This window comes from Ambystoma mexicanum, chromosome 6p (genome assembly GCF_040938575.1).
Source record: "Ambystoma mexicanum isolate Mex_15411 chromosome 6p, UKY_AmexF1_1, whole genome shotgun sequence".
In the NCBI taxonomy this organism is placed as follows: domain Eukaryota; kingdom Metazoa; phylum Chordata; class Amphibia; order Caudata; family Ambystomatidae; genus Ambystoma; species Ambystoma mexicanum.
The window spans coordinates 1224345518-1224366562 of record NC_090935.1 but is presented as its reverse complement, the minus strand read 5'-3'; positions in this window follow the sequence as shown (position 1 = coordinate 1224366562).

Genomic DNA, 21045 nt, shown 5'->3' with positions numbered 1-21045 from the left:
CTATTCCCCACCTTCATCTCAACATAGGGCCCTTTTTGATTGACGAGAATAGGCACAGGTTCCAGACCCTGCTTCGGGCTGTCCCTAGTGAAACAAGACAAGATCCTCAAAAAGATAGGCAGTTGAAGGATTATCAAAAATATTTCTGCTATCTATAGTAGTTTGCTGACTATCTTGAGAGAATGACTGTGGATTTGGAGCAAACTGGCTTCTACCAGGACCCCCTAACCCAGGGTGGCCTCTGGATTGTCTACCCATGACACCATATGTGTTATTCAATCTATGCTGCAGGATCGGGCATTGTGCTCACCAATAACCTTCTTGTCTGCAATAAGCACATTGGTTAATGTGTACAGGACTGTGCATTACTTTGTTGAGCAAACTGGCCTCTAAACTGTGTACTCCCACCTCTAGTTCCTCTAACAATCTGTTGCAATAATATTTTGGTTTTCAGGTCTCCCTTTTTCTTTTCAAGTCTCTCTTTTTCATTATTGACTCTTTGTTCGTAATACTGAGCCATATGCAGTACTTCGGACTGCGATTTAGCTTGCCAAGCAATTTCGGAAGTCATGATTTGTGATTGGATATCAGGCAAGAATCCACGCACAAATGTATCAACAAACAAGCTTTTCCCTGACTCGGTGCTTAAATCCTGTCCACTAAAATCTGAAAATTCTTGTTCGAACCGATTAAACAATTCGGTAGCACCTTCAGATTTCCTTTGGGTACAAGCAGTGAGTTTGTCCCAAACTATCCTTCTCTCTAGAACTAGAGTTTTTTAAATAATTACTATTCTGTGTGGCATTGTCAGTATCACCTGTGGTGGTCTCTCACCAGCTTTCCTTGCTCCATCTAACTGTACTAAGTTAACCCATGTGTCACTCAGCCCTGCCTGATCATCTACAGTTCTAATCTGTTTCCATAAATCAGCAGGTAGGATCACAGGGAACATGTCTATACCACCCAGGGTGAAAATGGATGCACGCAAGACAGATTCTATTTCTTTATAAAATCCTGTAGGATTTTTACTAATATCTGGAATCAACTGTCTAATGGTATTCACTTCCTGTCTGGAAAATGGAACATGAACAAATTGCGAAACATAATGAGCTTCAATAGTGGTAGCTGGTGTGCCTTCTACGGCACCAGCTGGAATTTCCACTTTAGGAACAAATGTCAGAGGGACCTCTCTCATTGGCAATTGAGAAGTAGGCAACTCTGAACGTTTGTTAAGCAATAAAGCTAAATTGAGCGACAAAGTAGTCAAAGCAGTGTCAGGTGAAAATGCTCTCTTATAAATGATCATCAAATCTGTGGGGCAACACATCTTTTTCTTCATACACTCATCCTGCAGGTGCTCTACCATTACCTGTAACACTTTCTTTTTCATTTCAGGAGTATACTGACTAAACGTATAATGTACTTCCATTGGAGATATCGAAACATCTGAAATCCATCTAAGCGCATCCCTTGTGCAAATTTGCATCTATTCACTCGTCGATTTACATGAAGGAAGAAACCGTTTCTGCACATAAAGATCATCCAATCTATCATTGGTTTCATCGTTCTGTAACCGATCTAACTCCCTCTTAAACTCAAAAACCCTCTCGACATGCTCATGTACTTTCTCTGCAGTGTCCCTTGAGTAAGCTAAGACATTCAAATCCCTCAACCCTTGTGGGACATCCCATTCCACATTTCAGCCAAGTGCATTCCCATCCCCTCTATAAAAATATTCTGTCGGGGAATACTTTCTTGGTCAGAAATTGTAGCTAAAACAGCTGATTTTTCACCTTCTTCTATACATTTCTTAGCCCATACATACAATTCCCTCTTTCTAGCTTTAGAAACTGTACTACGAGTCACTACCTTTGATTCAGCACTCGCCCCTTCAATTGTTTCAAGTGGAGCAGAACGACTTTGGGAAAGAGAGTTCAGACAAATCCTGTACAACAGGTAGTGGAGACACTACCACTGGGGGTAAAGACGGAATTACGGGAACAGCAAGCATTGGTAAGGATGGAGATGCAGAAGGGGGAGCAACAACAGGAAAAGGAACAACAACTGAAGGTGGAGGGACAACGGGAGGAACAGGAATAACAGCGGGAGGAAGTGCAACAGCAGGAAGAGGTAAGGCAGCAGGAAGAGGCACATAGGGAGGTGGTGCAGTGGCAACAGTCCTACGCTCATTTAAAAGTTTATCAATTAATTTGTCTGAGGCATGAAAATCTTAAAACGGATATATCTTCTGTACACCAAATTGGAAAGCCCTATCCATGTTTCTAACAGACTCTGACTGTTTCTGTTGATCATACAATAATGCCTTTTCTGAATTTGACATATGACGACGTGCATGCTTCTCTTTACTCTTAAATTGCTGCATAGCTTCTTTCTTCCAATTCTGAATTACATCAGATGCTGCAATATGGACTCTAAATACTCTATATAGGCAATTTCAAAACTGCCATGAACTAGCCACTGAAATTCGGAAGCATGTCTAGTTTGTCTGTGCCAAATATCATTGAATACTATAATACCAATGCCATACTTACAGTACATAGTACATGCCGGTGACCCCTCCTGTGGCGCCGGACGGCCAAATTCCAAAGATTGTCTGTCTCTGCGGAATAATCCTCAGAAACAGGCAGACAATTTCCTAGGCATATCAGATCACTGTTGTTACCTGGCGTTGTTTGAACTCGCGAGTGCAAATCTACAACCAAATATCAGGATACTTAGGAATCAGGGCACGACTCACCTGATTGCAAAGGACAAAAGAGGTCCAATCAGATTACAAAGGAAAAAGGACCCTCGTGGTTGGTGATTTCGGCAAATCCGACCACCTCGATATGTGGACCGTCGTCAAGATGCCTTCTCGGACCGCGTGCAGCCCCGTCCAGGGATCAGAAGGTGCAGTACTGTCGAGGTGTTGCATCTCATACAAAGGGTCCCCCGTTTTTCTCACTGTCTGATCACGGTCCAATGGCCGCATCCTCTCTTCAACCAGGTGGCATCAATCTTGAGGGTCCCTATTCAGGCGCCATCTGAAAGACCAAAGAAATACAGAGGCTTAGTACCAGCAAAATGAAATACACCAATCACGTGCTGAAAAGATACAAGTATATTTTATTTCTGTACAGTCAAAGCAAAACAGATCGCTATCTGGCTCCCAACACCTTGCAGTGTGTGCCAGCCGACACAGTGAGGAGAGAGAGTGCTGGACATCTAAACACATGCAAATTTATACTACTTCTGAAACACTGTCCAGCCCCTCTCCACAATAATAAGTTACTGACTAGAGTTCGTGCCTAGTTCACATGTCAAATATTACAATATTGTACAAGGGATCAAAACAAGTTTGCATGTCCATGAAGTTACAATAAGATTGTTGGTTTCCTAATCCACGGTAAGACTTGTCCCAAGAATCGCTACAATGTAGTTCAGCCAGACCACACAATCTAAGTTTGTATTCCATTGTCTCATTGTTTGTATAAGGATGAGGCTTGTGAGTGCAGACAACACTTGGATGGCAGTTACTTCGAGTTACAAGGTTTCTTTACATTGGTCAACAGTCTGCTCTCTGTCAGCATAAACATTAACAGAACTCAAAGGTCGTTCAGCTTGACTGCAAAGTTGAAAACACAGTCCACCATTTTAGAACATAGAAACAAGAGTTGAAATCAAAATGAGGGACGATTCTTAAAATGGTGGCAACATCGATCAAAAAGCGGAACATTTCAGGTGCGATTTTCTGTGTAATGCGAAAGGGCTTAGGCCAATATTCATAATAAGGCGGTAATATGCGAATACGATTTAACAGTGTTACCAGCACACAGAGGATGTCCTACGCATGGGTATAATGCACTAGAGGGTATATCCCTGCTCTGTCAAGGACTGGGAAATCACTAAACCACAAAACAAAAAAGTGTCCTGACAGGTTCACTAAACATATATATAAATTTAATTTATAATAAACTTCTCAATACCAGAAATATGGCACAAGCTATCTAAAGTATTTCCTAGGTATGTGTTTTACATTTTTCTGTGTCCACCTCAGTTTTCATTGGGTTACATTTTACAAAAATCACCATTTCGTACTTCTGTTTAAGCATTATACAGAAGTAACTTTTTCTTATTTCAGTTATTACTCATAAGCAAGGTCTGTCAATTACCAAGCACTATTAGCTCAACATAAATTCCAAATCAAGCACAATATGTACAAAAAAGAACCAATAAATATCCATGTTCATGTACACAGTATTTCATACAATGCAAAAGACAGTTATATACACACATTAGAAAAGAACATTTGAAAAAACTTTTTCTCAGAATAGTCAACACTATATAAATTTTGAAGTTGATAGGCCCCCACTCAGAGGTTGAAACCATATGTCTCTGAATTATAAATTTTCAGTTCCATTGGGGGCATTTTCAATTGGTTAGCTAAACTCAGGGTCTACTAGCTAAACTCGGGGGTATAGCGGTATAATGGATACACTACTACTAGCTAAACGCATGGGTATAGCTGTATAATGGATACACGTGTGCTCCCACAACTAATAAAACATGCATTAGAAGATGCAGCCATGCGGCTACTAATGGAGTCCTATGGGTACCTGCAGTGTGATTGCACATATGACGGCCAGGTGCAGTTTCCCCATGAAACAACCATATTGCTCACCTGCAGTCATCTCGGACATTACTGTGCAGCACAGATTCACCATGCAATGTTAACACAAAAAGAGAAACCGCTCAAACACTCTCCAACACTTACAATGTGCATCTGTAATTGCTAAGATACACCAACTCTATTAGGAAAAGGAAGGGGTAGAACAAATTGGTTAAATTGCACTACTACAAACCTATCCCATTTAACTGCAAAAAGTATGCTAAAGTAAGGGTCTGGTTACAGTGGCCTACTAAAAACCTATCAAATTCATTGAAAAAAACATTGGTGAAGGGACGTTATGCTTCAGTTGCCCTAAGAACAACCTAGCAACTTCAGTGCAAAAACTTTTGTTACTGGAACGTTACAGTTACTTTGCACTAACAACAACCTATACATCCTATGATTACAAGTAAAACCAAAAAAAACCAGAAATTTGCCAGTTATGGTAAGCTAAGCAACCATAACTCGTGCCACCACCGTGCACTGCTAGGACTAACACCCAGGACATCAAAGATGACATCACAAATGTCATTGATCACATTGATACAGGCTTCTATAGAACTGCTTTAATTTAAATTGAGATTTTAGCAGTTTTTAACAATCCTGGTGACTGAGATGGTAACACAGATTTATACTTGTTTATGATTAGCCACAGGAGGACCTACCTAAGGTTCCCCCACCATCCTTCATTATCAGTCTATGACCTTGTATCCATTAGTGTATTATGTGGCTAAAATGTGTGTTAACTATCTTCATCCGATGGCGAATAAAATTCATTAAATCATTGCAATTTACAACAATAATCAACATTCCTACAATTCATTCATCTTAAGACAATAAAACAATACAATCTAGTTTTAATCTTCTCATCCCCTGCATTACATCATAAAGAGAGCTTCCCAGACCATCGCCCAAGTTAACGTAACTAATTCAGTCACATATATATACATATATATATATATATATACATTACGTTAGTGGCCATGTAGTTATGGTTAAGTTGCTCTTTCCATAGGAAGAACACTTTTTGGGTGGCTTATAACTTCGCTCTCCCTGGACGGATCCTCACCAAACTTTGCAAAATAACTATTTGGGTCACTCTGAATTTTTTTGCAAGGTTTGGTGAGGATTCATCCAGGGGGGGCAAAGTTATAGGGGGGTCCCAAAACTTTTTTTTCCCATAGACTGAATGGGAAAAAATTTTTTCTCGCGCCTACAGCCCAAACAGCTGGACGGATTTCCACCAACTTTGGACCAGGAGCAGCGGCTTGGTCCCGAAAGCGTGCTTTTGCAAATTTGGTGACAATCCGTCCAGTAGTTTTTTTTTAAAATAACCAAAAAGTAGGTCAAAAAAAATTAGTGATATCTGTGTTCGGTTCGTGGACACGCTTCCCTGTTTACTCCGCGGACAGTGTCCTGATTGGCCAATTGTCTTGCATGATGTTCGCGGACATGCAACGTGTTCGCTGATTGGACGGCGTGGAGCGTGAAGCGCATCAGATTTTTCGGTAGCGCCCGCCATCTTCGATTCGCGGACGTCCGCGGACAGCACGGTGAAACTTTGTTCAAAATGTGTATTTAGTAGAGTGTGTTGGTGTGTAGGAGTGTTTGGGGAGGGTGGGAGTTTATGAGATAGGATGAAAGTTGTGTTTTTTTATGTGTTAGACATTCTTTTTGTGTTCGATTTGTTTGACATCACGGGTGTTCTGAAATGTTCTAAATAAACTGACTGGGGGGTGTTCTAAGGACTCAATATGTGTCCGTTTTGTTCGCAAGCAAAGTGAAACTGTTCTAAGAACACTTGCGGTGTCCGGGGAGTGTTCGTAGGGGGTGTCCTGAGGATGCTGTCCGTATTGTTCTCTGTCAAGTTGAATGTGTTCTAAGAACACCCGCAGTGTCCTGAAATGTTTGCAAATAAACAAAATGGGGGTGTTCTGAAGACGCTTCTAAGAACACTCGCGGTGTCCGGGGAGTGTTCGTAGGGGGTGTCCTGAGGACGCTGTCCGTATTGTTCTCTGTCAAGTTGAATGTGTCCTAAGAACACTCGCCGTGTCCTGAAATGTTCTCAAAAAACAAAATGGGGGTGTTCTGAAGACGCTTCTAAGAACACTCGCGGTGTCCGGGGAGTGTTCGTAGGGGGTGTCCTGAGGACGCTGTCCGTATTGTTCTCTGTCAAGTTGAATGTGTTCTAAGAACACTCGCTGTGTATTGAAATGTTCGCAAATAAACAAGATGGTGGTGTTCTGAAGACGCTTCTAAGAACACTCCCGGTGACCTGGAATGTTCGTAGGGTGTGTCCTGAGGACGCTGTCCGTATTGTTCTCTGTCAAGTTGAATGTGTTCTAAGAACACTTGCGGTTTCCCGAAATGTTCACAAATAAACAAGATGGTGGTGCTCTGAAGACGCTTCTAAGAACACTTGCGGTGTCCGGGGAGTGTATGTAGGGGGTGTACTGAGGACGCTGTCCGTATTGTTCTCTGTCAAGTTGAATGTGTCCTAAGAACACTCGCAGTGTCCTGACATGTTCGTAAATAAACAAGATGGTGGTGTTCTGAAAAAGCTTCTAAGAACACTTGCGGTGTCCGGGGAGTGTTCGTAGGGGGTGTCCTGAGGACGCTGTCCGTATTGTTCTCTGTCAAGTTGAATTTGTTCTAAGAACACCCGCGGTGTCCTGAAATGTTCGCAAATAAACAAAATGGGGGTGTTCTGAAGACGTTTTTGAGAACACTCCCGGTGTCCTGGAATGTTGGTAGGGGGTGTCCTTAGGACGCTGTCCGTATTGTTCCATATTGTTCGTTGTTAAGTTGAAAGTGTTCTAAGAACTATCGCGTTGTTCTGAAATGTTCGTAGGGGGTGTCCTGAAAACGGTGTCCGTATTGTTCGCTGGCAAGTTCAAAGTGTTCTAAGAACACTCACATTGTTCGCGGACATTAAAAGTTTCCCATAGATCATAGTTGAAATGTTTGACTCTATGGATGTGATATGCTGCGGTGGTTGTTGCCAGAGCATAGAGTCTTGGGTGCATGGCCGTTTGGCCATGCACCCAAGACTCTATGCCCTGGCAACAACCACCGCAGCATATCACATTCATATTTGCTTATAACTTTGGGTGAAAAACAAATGTATGGTTCTCTGTCAAGTTGAATGTGTCCTAAGAACACTCGCGGTGTCCTGAAATGTTCGCAAATAAACAAGATGGTGGTGTTCTGAAGACGCTTCTAAGAACACTGGCGGTGTCTGGAAGTGTTCGTAGGGGGTGTACTGAGGACGCTGTCCGTATTGTTCTCTGTCAAGTTGAATGTGTCCTAAGAACACTCGCGGGGACCTGAAATGTTCGCAAATAAACAAGATGGTGGTGTTCTGAAGACGCTTCTAAGAACACTCACATTGTTCGCGGACATTAAAAGTTTCCCATAGATCATAGTTGAAATGTTTGACTTTATGGATGTGATATGCTGCGGTGGTTGTTGCCAGGGCATAGAGTCTTGGGTGCATGGCCATTTGGCCATGCACCCAAGAATCTATGCCCTGGCAACAACCACCGCAGCATATCACATTCATATTTGCTTATAACTTTGGGTGAAAAACAAATGTATGGTTCTCTGTCAAGTTGAATGTGTCCTAAGAACACTCGCGGTGTCCTGAAATGTTCGCAAATAAACAAGATGGTGGTGTTCTGAAGACGCTTCTAAGAACACTCGCGGTGTCCGGAAGTGTTCGTAGGGGGTGTACTGAGGACGCTGTCCGTATTGTTCTCTGTCAAGTTGAATATGTCCTAAGAACACTTGCGGTGCCCTGAAATGTTAGCAAATAAACAAGATGGTGGTGTTCTGACGAAGCTTCTAAGAACACTCCCGTTGTCCGGGGAGTGTTCGTAGGTGGTGTCCTGAGGACGCTGTCCGTATTGTTCTCTGTCAAGTTGAATGTGTTCTAAGAACACCCGCGGTGTCCTGAAATGTTCGCAAATAAACAAAGTGGGGGTGTTCTGAAGACGTTTTTGAGAACACTCCCGGTGTCCTGGAATGTTCGTAGGGGGTGTCCTTAGGACGCTGTCCGTATTGTTCGTTGTTAAGTTGAAAGTGTTCTAAGAACTATCGCGTTGTTCTGAAATGTTCGTAGGGGGTGTCCTGAAAACGGTGTCCGTATTGTTCGCTGGCAAGTTCAAAGTGTTCTAAGAACACTCACATTGTTCGCGGACATTAAAAGTTTCCCATAGATCATAGTTGAAATGTTTGACTCTATGGATGTGATATGCTGCGGTGGTTGTTGCCAGGGCATAGAGCCTTGGGTGCATGGCCATTTGGCCATGCACCCAAGACTGTATGCCCTGGCAACAACCACCGCAGCATATCACATTCATATTTGCTTATAACTTTGGGTGAAAAACAAATGTATAAGGAACAAAGGTATTAGATACTATGGATGTGATATGCTGCTATGGTTGTCCTTATTATTGTTTACTTACTGTTTTGTCTAGTAATGGGAGTCCATGTTTTTCTTCTTCATTTCTGTGATAAAAGAAAATATCATGTTATTATTAGTATTTTGTAATGACTTATTACATTGTATAAGCAATATACTTTTATTTTTTTTCGACCCTCATATTTAGTAGAGTACAAATCAGAGTACTGTGCAATTTGCTCAGTTTCTGTATTTGTTGCTAAAATCATTGGGTCTGTGGGAGAAAATAAAATCCATGTTGGATTAAAAAAAAACCTTTTTCTGTTATGCTACAGTTTATTTGTTTGTTTGTTTTCAGTGTTCACTTGTTGTTTCTGGCTAATGCTTTATACTTTGCTTTGTTGTATTTTTTTTGGAGCAGTAACAGATTCTTCATTTGTTTTGATATTATAACATTTTGGAGCAGTTAGATACCAATTGGCATATTTTAACTGTCTATTTTTTTAATATATTTTAGTGGTTTTGATTTATCTATTTGGATACTGTTACATTTTGGGACAGTTAGATACCAATTGGCGTTTTCTAACTGTGTATATTTTGGCCTAATTTAGTGGTATTCATTTATCTGATTAGTTGTTGTAGAATCTTTGAGCTGTTAGATAGCTTTTGGAGTATTCTAACAGTTTATATTATTTTAACACAAATTTATAATTTTGGGACAGTTAGATACCAATTGGCGTATTCTAACTGTGTATTTTTTGGTCTAATTTAGTGGTATTCATTTATCTAATTAGTTGTTGTAGAATCTTTGAGCAGTTAGATAGCTTTTGGAGTATTCTAACAGTTTATATTTTTTTAACACAAATTTACTTAAAGGTTTAAATATAGTTTATTTATCAAATTTTGGTTTTAAGAACATCAAATAAGCGTTTGTAAGATTTGCTGGTAATCTCTGCTTTAGAGTAATGGTACTATCATTACATTCAAACCATCCACATTTCTTTTTTATGTATGCCGTGTAGTGCCCTGAATTGGTTGTGGCTCCTGCGTGGTAGATTATACCTATTGTTGTGAAGGTTTTCTTATCAAGTGATATTTGACTATGTGTGAATCCAGTCAGCTTGCAGTTGTTTTTGGTACCATCTGCATTGTAACGTAGAAGCATTAGTATTACGTATTTACTATGTGTTTGTAATACTAACGTGGAGCGATTATCTGAATTGCAGGTAGAGCATAACCTACCATGGTTTGCATTTTGTACAAGTTGCTGAAATGGAATGGATTCACAATTTGGTATTGATATATATATATGAAGCGTTCATTGGGAATTTCTTCTTGTGTCACATTGTTGCACAGAGTGCATGTATGTTTCCACATGTATGAAATCTGGAAGATTTCCTTTATAGATATGTTTTTGTTTTCCAGTACTTGTAATAAGTACTTTAAAAATTCTTGTGGATCTTCCTGTGAGTTTATAGTGAATTTCACCATTCCAGCACAGTAGTCCAATTTTGCCTTACTCCATAAACACTATATGTGTTGTCAGGATTGTTTTTTGCGTTTCTACGAAGTACTAACATTTGCATACACAATGGGTCTCTAAAGTGTAAGTAAATGTTGTCAACAATTGGTTGTTATTGAAATAGAATATTCATTGCTACATTTGCATAGCAACTTACACCATCTATATTTGAGAATTTAAATGGTCCAGGTAGTTCTGTATCTAACTGCTTTTTTTGGAGTGTGTCTTCCTTCTTTAAAGAAGTACCTGGTTTACTTTCTCTAATTGATTCTTTTTTGTTTGTGGTACTTGATGAAGTATTAGTTTCTTTTACTCTCTTTGGAGGATTTGCAGTGACGTCCTGTTGCGTTTCTGTTTGATTTAGTTTTCTTTTACAACATTTTAGTTTTTGTGGAACAGAATATGTGTTTAGATGGGGAGTGTATAGTGAGCGAAGTCTATTATATTCTAAAATGCAAGGAATATCAGCGTTTACTTTACTTGCATCAAAGTTGATTAGAAATAGACCGTCAAGTGTACGTAAGCGTGATAGTGCTACGTAGCTCATGCCTTCTTTAAAGACTGTGTTACCAATATCTATCATTGCTTTGTCTAGGGTAAGACCTTGTGATTTATGAATCGTGACTGCGTATGCAAGAGTTAGAGAAAATTGTTCTCTGCGTACATACATATCTTTGAAGAGAAGGAATCTAGCTGTTGAGCGTCCTATCCGTTTTACTTCTGAAAGTTTGTCAAAGAGTATATTGACAAACTGAATTTTGTTGTCACGTGGGTATGTTTGAAAGCCAACAACTGTACCCAGTGCTCCATTAACTAGTCCTTGGTCCACGTCAAGGTTACGTTTAAGCATTACTCTGTAATTTAAGGATAATTTTAACATCTTTTCTAAGCCTGCTGTGTTTGAGATTGATTTTTCTAAATTATTTAGTCTTGTTGTGGCTTGGTCACACATGGGTAGTGTCATACCATGTACATCTAGTTTGTCTGTGGCGCTAATTTCCATTATTGGTTGCATTTCTTTACTTAACATTATTTCATTGAATTTGAGACAGCTTGCAAGAGTTGGCATTAAGGCCATACAATTGACATTTTTGTGGGCTAATTGTTCCATAACATCTGTAGCACATGCATTATCGCCATAAAGTGCATTAATGTGCCGGGTTTTCAATGTTGCTTCTGCTTCTTTAGAAAGTATACCAACTCTCAAACTTTTTAAAAGGTTGGCATAAGTTAGATCTGCAGATTGGCGCATGTTTTCTGTTAATTCTCTGTATTGGAAATGTTGCCAAAGGTTGACATTTCCAATGCTGCCAACAGTTTTACGGCAGAGTTTGTGCCCTAATGTTTTAAAAATAGGTTCACCTTTTACTGGTGTTAATTGAAGCAGATCTCCAAAAACAATAATGTGTTTTCCTGCAAAGAGCTCTCCATAGTCTGTTTTGAGTACTTCTTGTAATCTGAGGTGAATCAAAGCTAACATCAGGTTGGAGACCATGCTCACTTCATCTATTAGTAGCATTTTCATTTGTTTCAATACTCTGCGTAATTCCATTGCAGCTTCTGCAGAAAGTTTGTAATAGTCTAATTTGTTCTGGTGTTCTACTGGTAATAGTAGTAATTGGTGTAATGTAACACCACCTATGTTGTAGGCAGCTAAACCTGTGGGGGCAGTGACAACAGCTGACAGTTTGTTGTTTGTCAATTGTTGAAGGAACTTACTAATGATTTTGATTAGGAATGTTTTGCCAGAACCAGCTTCACCACTGACGTACAGTAGTATAGGTTTATAATTATGGCAGGAACATTCTTTATTTTCATGTTTTACACCATGTGCAATTTGTTTTGTTACTTCTTGAAAAATGCTACTTTGATCATTGTTTAGTTTTGATTGTAGTATAGTTAAGTCTTCCTTATCTTCATACTGACACATGGTGTTTTCTACTTCTATCATAGCTAATTCTGCCTCATTTGTTATTAGTGGTTCTCCCAGTGGTTCTTGGCTTCCTGTTACAGAAGGTTGACTACTGTCAGGAGTATCCTTATCTAGTTGGGCTTGGAGTTCTTCTTCATGTTGCTGTTCATTGTGCAACATTGTTTTGTACTGTGTAAAGTTTACATCAGTTATAGTGCTTTCATTTGCTTTGAAAGCATCCTATTATGAGTCATAGTTATCTAGTAATTGTTCTTCTTTTCTCCATGGTTTGAAGAGTTGTAGCAGGGACATGTAATATACTTCTTTATGTTGAGGAGTCTTCAATGACAATCTGATATGATTAATTAAATTTGGTTTAGTGAGTTTAACTAAGCTGCCTTCACAGTCTGTCACTCTATATTTACCTTTTTTTTCATCAGGTTTCATATTATTTTTGTATGTGTAGTTTTGGGCTATTTGGTATAGACACATGTTTTCCAAAGTATTACTTCTGTTTGGGTAGTATGTGTCCAATAAATTGTTTTTTAAAATGTCTTGGCTGTTGGGATCATGTTTGGCTATTGTTTCTATATCTTCATATGATTTTAGAACTCTTTTTCTAGATTTAACTGGACCAAGACTTAGCCATACTATATTTTCAGATTTACCATACAATGAAGTACCAGTTAAACGATCAGCTGCTTCATAAGATCCACATTCTCTATGGGTGAGCATATTTATGCCCAAGCTGTATAATTTCTGAGATACTGTTTTATCTGATGACAGGTCATTCCAGAGGTCTTGGAGCTCTGTCTTTTCTGCTTTAGTTAAGTATGCTGTGACATATCGTGCAACTGCAGTAGAAATGTCTGCAATGTACTGCACATCTATGTTTGCATTCCATAAGTGGGCAATGATTGCATTATAATCATTGATATATTTTTCTTCTTCTTTTCATTTTATGTAATATGTATTTTTAGGTGACTTACCTTTAACACTATGTCTAACTGAAGACATGAGGTTGTTTACTTGACCTGTATTTGTAACTGGTCTAGGGAAACCAAATCGGCATTTGGTGTAGTATTTGCCTTTGTTTCTGTATTTGCGACGACAATATTTTCCACATTTGTGTCTTTGAAATTGTAAAATTTGTGCATGAAGTTCACTATTTGTGGCTTCTGATGGAATTTCACGAGTGACATATTTTTCAATAAACTGTAAAACAGTGGCATCACTGTCTTGACCAAATTTAGGAGCATCTTTAATCCATAAAAGCATGTGGATATGTGGTGCTCCTCTGGCTTGGTATTCTTTTCTCCAAAAGAAGTGTTGCACTTCTCCAAGGGGAGGAACAGTTTTATTACAAATAAAATGTAGCATAGCAATGAAGTGATGGTGAAAATATCTTGAAACATTAACAGGATCCAAAGAACAAAGTTCTCCAGGTGTTAGAATATCTATGTTTGTTTTGTTTTTATTTGATATGTGTAGGAAATCATGTAAATCTTCCCATGCATATTCTGCACAACTTAATGTAACAAACCAAGTGGGTGGGCCAAGGTTTCTGATCATACAACGTACATCTCCAGAACGTCGAAACCAGTACTCTTTAGTACCACGCATATTTGCTAATAGATTTGTAATATTTGATTGTAAAACCTCATCCTTTTGTTGCACTTTCTCTAATAATTGTGTAGCTGTCATATTTTGAAAGTGTGATCCTGATTTTAATATGTGTGCAACTCCGTAACATAAAGTTGGTAGTTCACTTTCAAAGAGTAGGTGGAATATGTATTCCACATTTTGTCTAAATCTGGGATCTTCAGAATACATCCGTAATGAGCGGTATTCTGAAGCTGATATTTGAATAGGTCTATCATCATACCTTCCTCCTTTGCCAGTAGGAAAGAGTAGAGGAAAAGCACGTGCTTCTATACTTTTTTCCCATATACTGATTGGCGATCCTTTTGTTTGACGCATTTGGTAAGTTTCCAGTACATCTTGTACGGTGTCATTACAGTGCAAAGGATGAATTGTATAATGGTCTAAAGTATTTGATATTGTAGCAGGATCTAGTAGCTCAAATTGACCAGCTTCTTGTGTTTCTTGAATTATTTCAGTTGTATCTTTCAAGTTTTCTTCAATATTAATTTCTTTGTAATATTCATTATTCTCTTTAAGATATTGGAAGGCTTGTCTAACTTTATATAAATCTACCAGCTGTTGCCATATTTTTTTGTCTTTTGTAGGTACTCCATTTACTAATATAACAAAAGTTTGCTGCATTGGACGTTGCGCTCCTAGAGTATGCACATTTTCTTTTAGATTTAATGGTAAATAAACTACTTTTCCACTAATGCCTTTTACCAATTCAGAGGGAGGTAATTTTGCTGTTTTTGGTTGAAGGCGTATTATTGCTTGAAATGGGTGTACTGTTTGAATTATGATGCTCTCATATAAATTAAGTTGTTGTAGAGGTTTTGGTATTGGGTATAATTCCAAATTATTTGTGATAGAATGTGAAGGAGTTTGGTTGTTGTCAACTTTTGTAGTGCAATAACTACAAAGTATTAAGGGCTCAGTTATTTCATATTTGTTTTCTGCTACAAGGTAGAGAGCTAATTCAAACCATTTAGAATCTTCATTGTCTTCTATTTTGTATGATAGGTCCACAGTTTTTGTGTTACTTTTATAAAAAATTCTACGGCAACATACACATACATGGTTTGGTACTTCAGCTGATGTACTTTTAAATTTTAGTATTTCTTTTTTGTATGTGTTTAGCAAAAGGTTGCCATGTGTAGAATTGTTGCTTAATTGGTTTAAAGCTATTTCATTCTGTAAATGGCTTTCACTTCCAAAATATTTTTTCTGGATATAGTGAATTTCTTCAAGTAGGTCTTTTGCTGTACCATGTAGAAGGATGTTATTTAACTTTGCTAGTGCTAAAGCAGGACTTTTAGCATAGTACAGTTTATAGACTAGATTTCTTATAGTTGAATGATGTGTTGATATCCTTTTGATATCATGGAAAGTGGTTTTACAAGTAGGTCCTGTAATGCAGGCCAATGAATGTCCTTGTAGTCCTGTGTACTTGCGCACTGGACAGGTATCTATATTTTGCAGTAATTTACTTTTGATTTTGTCTTTGCTTTTTACATATTTATTGAGGAATTGGCGTAAAGATTTGAAACATTGTTTGGGAATATTACATATTGACGTGCATGGCCATTTGTACACTAGACGTTCTGATTCAGTTGAATGGAGGGGTAATTCTAAGTTTTCAGGGCATATTTTTGTAAGAAGTACTTCTTGTTCCATTATGGTATTATTCACTTTTTCATAACCTCGACCACTGCTATGTATGGCAATTGTATTTGTTTGCTTTTGTTTGTACGCTTCTTCATTAAAATATGGTTCTGTGCTTGTAGTGTGATTCCACTAACCTCCGCTGATACTTAAGAAGTTCTTTCTGTTGATATTTCGCTTATTGAGAAGTCTTTTTTGTTATTTAGTTATTAGTTTTGTTAGTGGTTTCATTTTGTTTTACAGTAACATAAATACATTTCTTTTGAGAAAATTGCACTGTCCATCAATGCTTCTAAGATTAATTTCCTACGATAGGTTTTAAGCTTTGAACCTGATTTCTCTCCTGTTTTTATAAGATTTTGAAGGACTTTGTGACTGTATATTTTGGCTAAAATACTTTTCTTGGTATGCTTACTTTGCACTTTATTAAAATTTGAAGAAGTAGTTTTATCTGTACTGATAGCTGATTTTCTGTTAATTGTTTTTTGGTTTGTTTTACATTTTGATAGAGGAAGCGAAGTTGTTGTACTTGAAACTTCTTGTGTTTCACTAAATGATTGTATTAGCTGTTTTGTTTCAACTTTTTTTACAAATTCTGCTACAGATGGATGCTTATGTTGGACACCTTTATTTTCATTTGCTCTACTTTTGCGTTGCTTTCTACGGACTTGACATTTGGTAGGCATTCTTTAGGGTCTGTTGAAAAAAATAAAGAAGATATGGGTTGGGGTGTTCTGGAATGTATGTGTGCTGTGTGCATGAGTGTTTGAGTAAGATGATAAAGATGTATGTAATGGTGTGTGATTGTGCATTGGGAACTAAAACTAGCAGGGATAGGTATTCTTGAATTCATGTGTTACTAAACTGGGGTTCAGATGACAAAAAAAAGTACTGGTGTGGTGTGGAAAAGTACAAATAGTAAATCTAATGTATACAATTAAAACAGTTGTTTGTTCTATAATATGAAAATTGTAGTGGTTTATTTGGGTAATTTGTGTGTCCAAAAATAGAAATTTGTGGGCTATTCTGGCTGTAAATCGCTGTTTAAGACATGGAAATTTTTGGACAAAATGGTACAAAATCTCTATTTTTAGAAACCGAAATAGCTCGTATTAACGTTATAGTATATTTGATTAATAATACAAATATTATGGTGATATTTTACTTACTTTTTTAAAAAATTAACATGTAACTTCTCATTTTTCTTTCTTCTTCGAATTCGGCTGCTTCTTTTCAGGAAACTGGTCTTCACTGCAATTGTAAAAGCTTCAAATTAGTAACTTTGTTTGTATATATAACTGTTTTTTATTTAGATATTGATTTTTTTAATTGAAATCCTCAGTGCCTTCTTTAAAACCATTAAACTAATTTATTTACATAAGATACATTGCATCAGTTCAGTACATATGATATGTTCTTAATGAACAAATTGTATTAAAAAAATATCTTTACTATGTCTTGTGAATTTTATAATATATTAGTGAATAGCACTATTTCTGTAAGTAAACTGTTCTAGGTAATAGCGCCTCAATGTCATGTCTAATTTAAAGTAATTAAGTAAATAAATAAATAAAAACAAAAAATATGAAATTGTATAAGTATTTTTATAAAGGTTTAAACATAGATTGTGTTTGCATGCAATTTTGTTTGAATATATGTAGTCTATATATTTCATTTAAAAAATGTTAGTTTAACATGATTTGAGTGTGTGTGTATAAAGAAAGTAAATAGTATAAAGGTTTATAAGTGATAGTTGATTTTAGGAAATTGAAAAAAGTACAGTAAATTCATTTTACAGATTTTACAAGGTAAAAGTCTGTTTGAAAATGTGTTCATCTACTATACAGAAAATATGCATACCTGAAGTTTGTGTTCATGCATATGGATATGCATGGAGCTGCAAGTAGAAATCTTGAAGACTTGTACAGTATTTCTGGTAGATGCTGCTTGCCAATGATATGACACTTGTACTCAGAGAGATTCAGAGTACATTTGCAGTGCTGATCTATGATGATGCAGTTAGATGTAGAGATCTTGAATGTGATTGGTGCATGGTCATGTGATTTGTGAGGTACATCCAATGAGGGAATGGCAGAGAGAGTGTAGTGGAAATGGTAGAAGGGCTGTTCATGTTACGATATGTCCGCGGACATGGCGGTAGTTCGCGGACATCGGGAGTTACATCCGGGGATTTTTGGGTTCAGAAGTCATGCAAATGAGAATAAGCACTGAAAGGGATTGGTCAGGAAAGTTTGGTGATTGTGTTGTGCCAGGAGAGATTTTCTCAGATACTCTTTTTGCTGAGAGAAGAAAAGATATCTATGGCTGTGTGTTTCAGAAAACAGATTGTTTGGATTTTAGGAGATTCGTGGATACATTGGTTGAAGGTGCATGCAGAAAGCTGTGGAGTAGCTGTAGATCTTGGATTCCCACATGTGGAAGTACACTGGCATGGAGTACGTGGAATGAAGTGGTTGGACTTGCTACCTCTCTGTGCTACTTTGGAGACAGAGCAACATCCAGACATAATTGTAATTCATTGTGGAGGGAACAGTTTAGGACATGTGACTGGAATTTTTTTGCAATTTGCTATGAAAGAAGGACTTAGGAAGGTTATGGACATGTTTCCTAATTCTCAAGTGATATTTTCATGGATTGCGCAGAGACAAATGTGGCTTCGTTCTTCTTCATTTGGTCCACAAATGGAAAAAGCAAGGCGCAATGTTAATAAGGCTGTTTGTGCCTTTCTAAGAGATTTTGGCATGTCTTCTTTTCACAATGAAAATATTATGTTTTGTAGTACATACATTTTTCGCAGAGATGGAGTCCATCTTACTTATGCTGGCAATCAGATTTTTCTGAGAAATGTACAAAATGCATTGCGACCTTTTTTGGAATTACATAGATGTTAAGCATTTACAATTTTTGACTTACAAACACCACCCAAAGGCTCTTTTCAGAGCCACCACTTCTTTCCTGAGAAAATTACAATGTTTGTGATGGAGTAGCAACCCAATTTTTTTAATTTTCGCGAACTGTCCGCGGATTTCTAAAAAATACAAAGAGCCCTGCTTCATTTATTTTCACTTCTATTTTTTAACTGGGAAAGGTGGCTCTGAAAAGAGCCTTATTTTTTTTTGATTTTTGTAATTTTGTATTTTTTTTGGTTTTTCAGATACGACACACTAGGAGAGGAGGGTAAAGGAGGGTAAAGGGGGGACACCAACCACAGGGATAAGAAAGGGCGAGCTGAGAGAGGAAGATGTAGAGTGGGTTCTATTTGGGTAGTGAGCGGTCTTCTCGTGCTCTGAGACGATAGTCTCAAAAGCACTCCGAAGTCGCTCCCCCCTGCAGAGTACTGTGTCACAGTACATACATACAACTGTGACCCTCGAAAGGTAAGGGTCATCAGCATTCTGTATGGCCTGTGAGGCAGCTTGAGGAAGACGCTGTCCCACAGAGGAGGTCCTTGTGGTGACAGGATCAGAAACAGAGGATGAAGTAGAGGAAATCAACCTGCTACGTTCTTCGCAAGGTACAACCCTGCGAATAGCCCCAGAGTGAAATGACCTCAGGTGTCGCTTCATAGTAGTGGTCCCAAAGCTGTACTTACTGTGCTTCCCGCAACTGAGTATCATTTTGCACTCATTGCAGGTAACACGGTTCGCACGAGCCTTAGGAACATTACCATGAATGGTAAATAACTGCCACACCCAAGACTCACGCCTAGTGCGGGTAGTAGGGTTTTCCTCTACCTCATTCTCATCATCCTCTTCTTCCTCCTCCGCATCCTCACTCCTGTTCCACTCTTCAGGCCCTTGGGGAGGTGGTGGTGGTGGAGGGGGTGGGGGTGGTGCTGAAGCAGGTGCAGCACCAAGTGGCAGTTCAGCAGCAAAGGATGCCATCTCGATGATGGTGTAGTCTGCAGGTGGCAGCAAAAATCACTGTGTTCTGAAGAATAGCCATAAACACAATGGGAATAAGCTCTTGGGCGTGGTCTTTTATAGGGGTGCTTGTGCGCGGTTTGCGGACATGCGCACTGTCCTGGACAGATCGAACACAAAAAAAGGATCGGAAAGTTTCAAAAGGTATATAGAAACTCAAGATTGCTATGTGGGACTTTTGAAAAATATTATGGATTAACTGAAAATGTACTTTTAAATTGTTCGGGGACACGAACAGTGTCTGCATTTCAGGACACACGATGAGCGTGGGTGCGGTCATATGATCCATTCGCGAACTAGTCCGCGAAGGAAGCGCCTGTCCGCAGGACACCAAGTGCACGGAGATTGGTTAGCGCATGCGCATTGATGTCCTACGGACACTGTTCGGGTTCTGAAGTTATTAAAAGTGCGTCACACGTGAAACGAACATTTCAGGACACCGCGTGTGTTCTTAGAACAGTTTAAACTTGGTAGCGAACAGTATGGACAGATATAGTGTTCTTCAGGACACGTGTAATTTTGTTTGTGTACGAACATTTCAGGACACAAATTGTGTTCTTAGAACAGTCTCAATTGGGTAGCGAACACTACGAACAGGTATAGTGTTCTTCAGGACACCTCCATTTTCGTTTACGAATGAAACATTTCAGGACACCAATAGCGTTCTTAGAACAGTTTGAACTTGCTAGCGAACAGTACCGGACAGGTATAGTGTTCTTTAGGACACTTTAATTTTTGTTTGTTTACGAACAATTCAGGACACCACATGTGTTCTTAGTACAGTTTCATGTTGCTAGCGAACACTACGAACAGTTGTACTGTTGTTCAGGACACATCATTTTCGTTTATTTACGAACATTTCAGGACACCAATTGTGTTCTTAGGACAGTTTTAAGTTGATAGCGAACATTACGGACAGATATAGTGTTCTTTAGAACACTTTAATTTTTGTTTCTTTACGAACATTTCAGGACACCACGTGTGTTCTTAGAACAGTTTCAACTTGCTAGCGAACAGTACGAACAGGTGTGGTGTTCTTCAGGACAACTCCATTTTCGTTTATGTACGAACATTTCAGAACACTCGCACTGTCCGCGGACACTTTTATTGTTTTAAAAAAAAAAACGGAAACTATTCACAATACAATATAAAAATTAAACTTTATTTAACATATATTAATAATTTGTGACAGAGAAGGTGAGGCAGAAACAGAAACAAAAACAGGAGAATTTGGGGTTTCAACATGATTGGTATTAGGTGAAGAAGGGATGGAAGTCTCATCAAAAC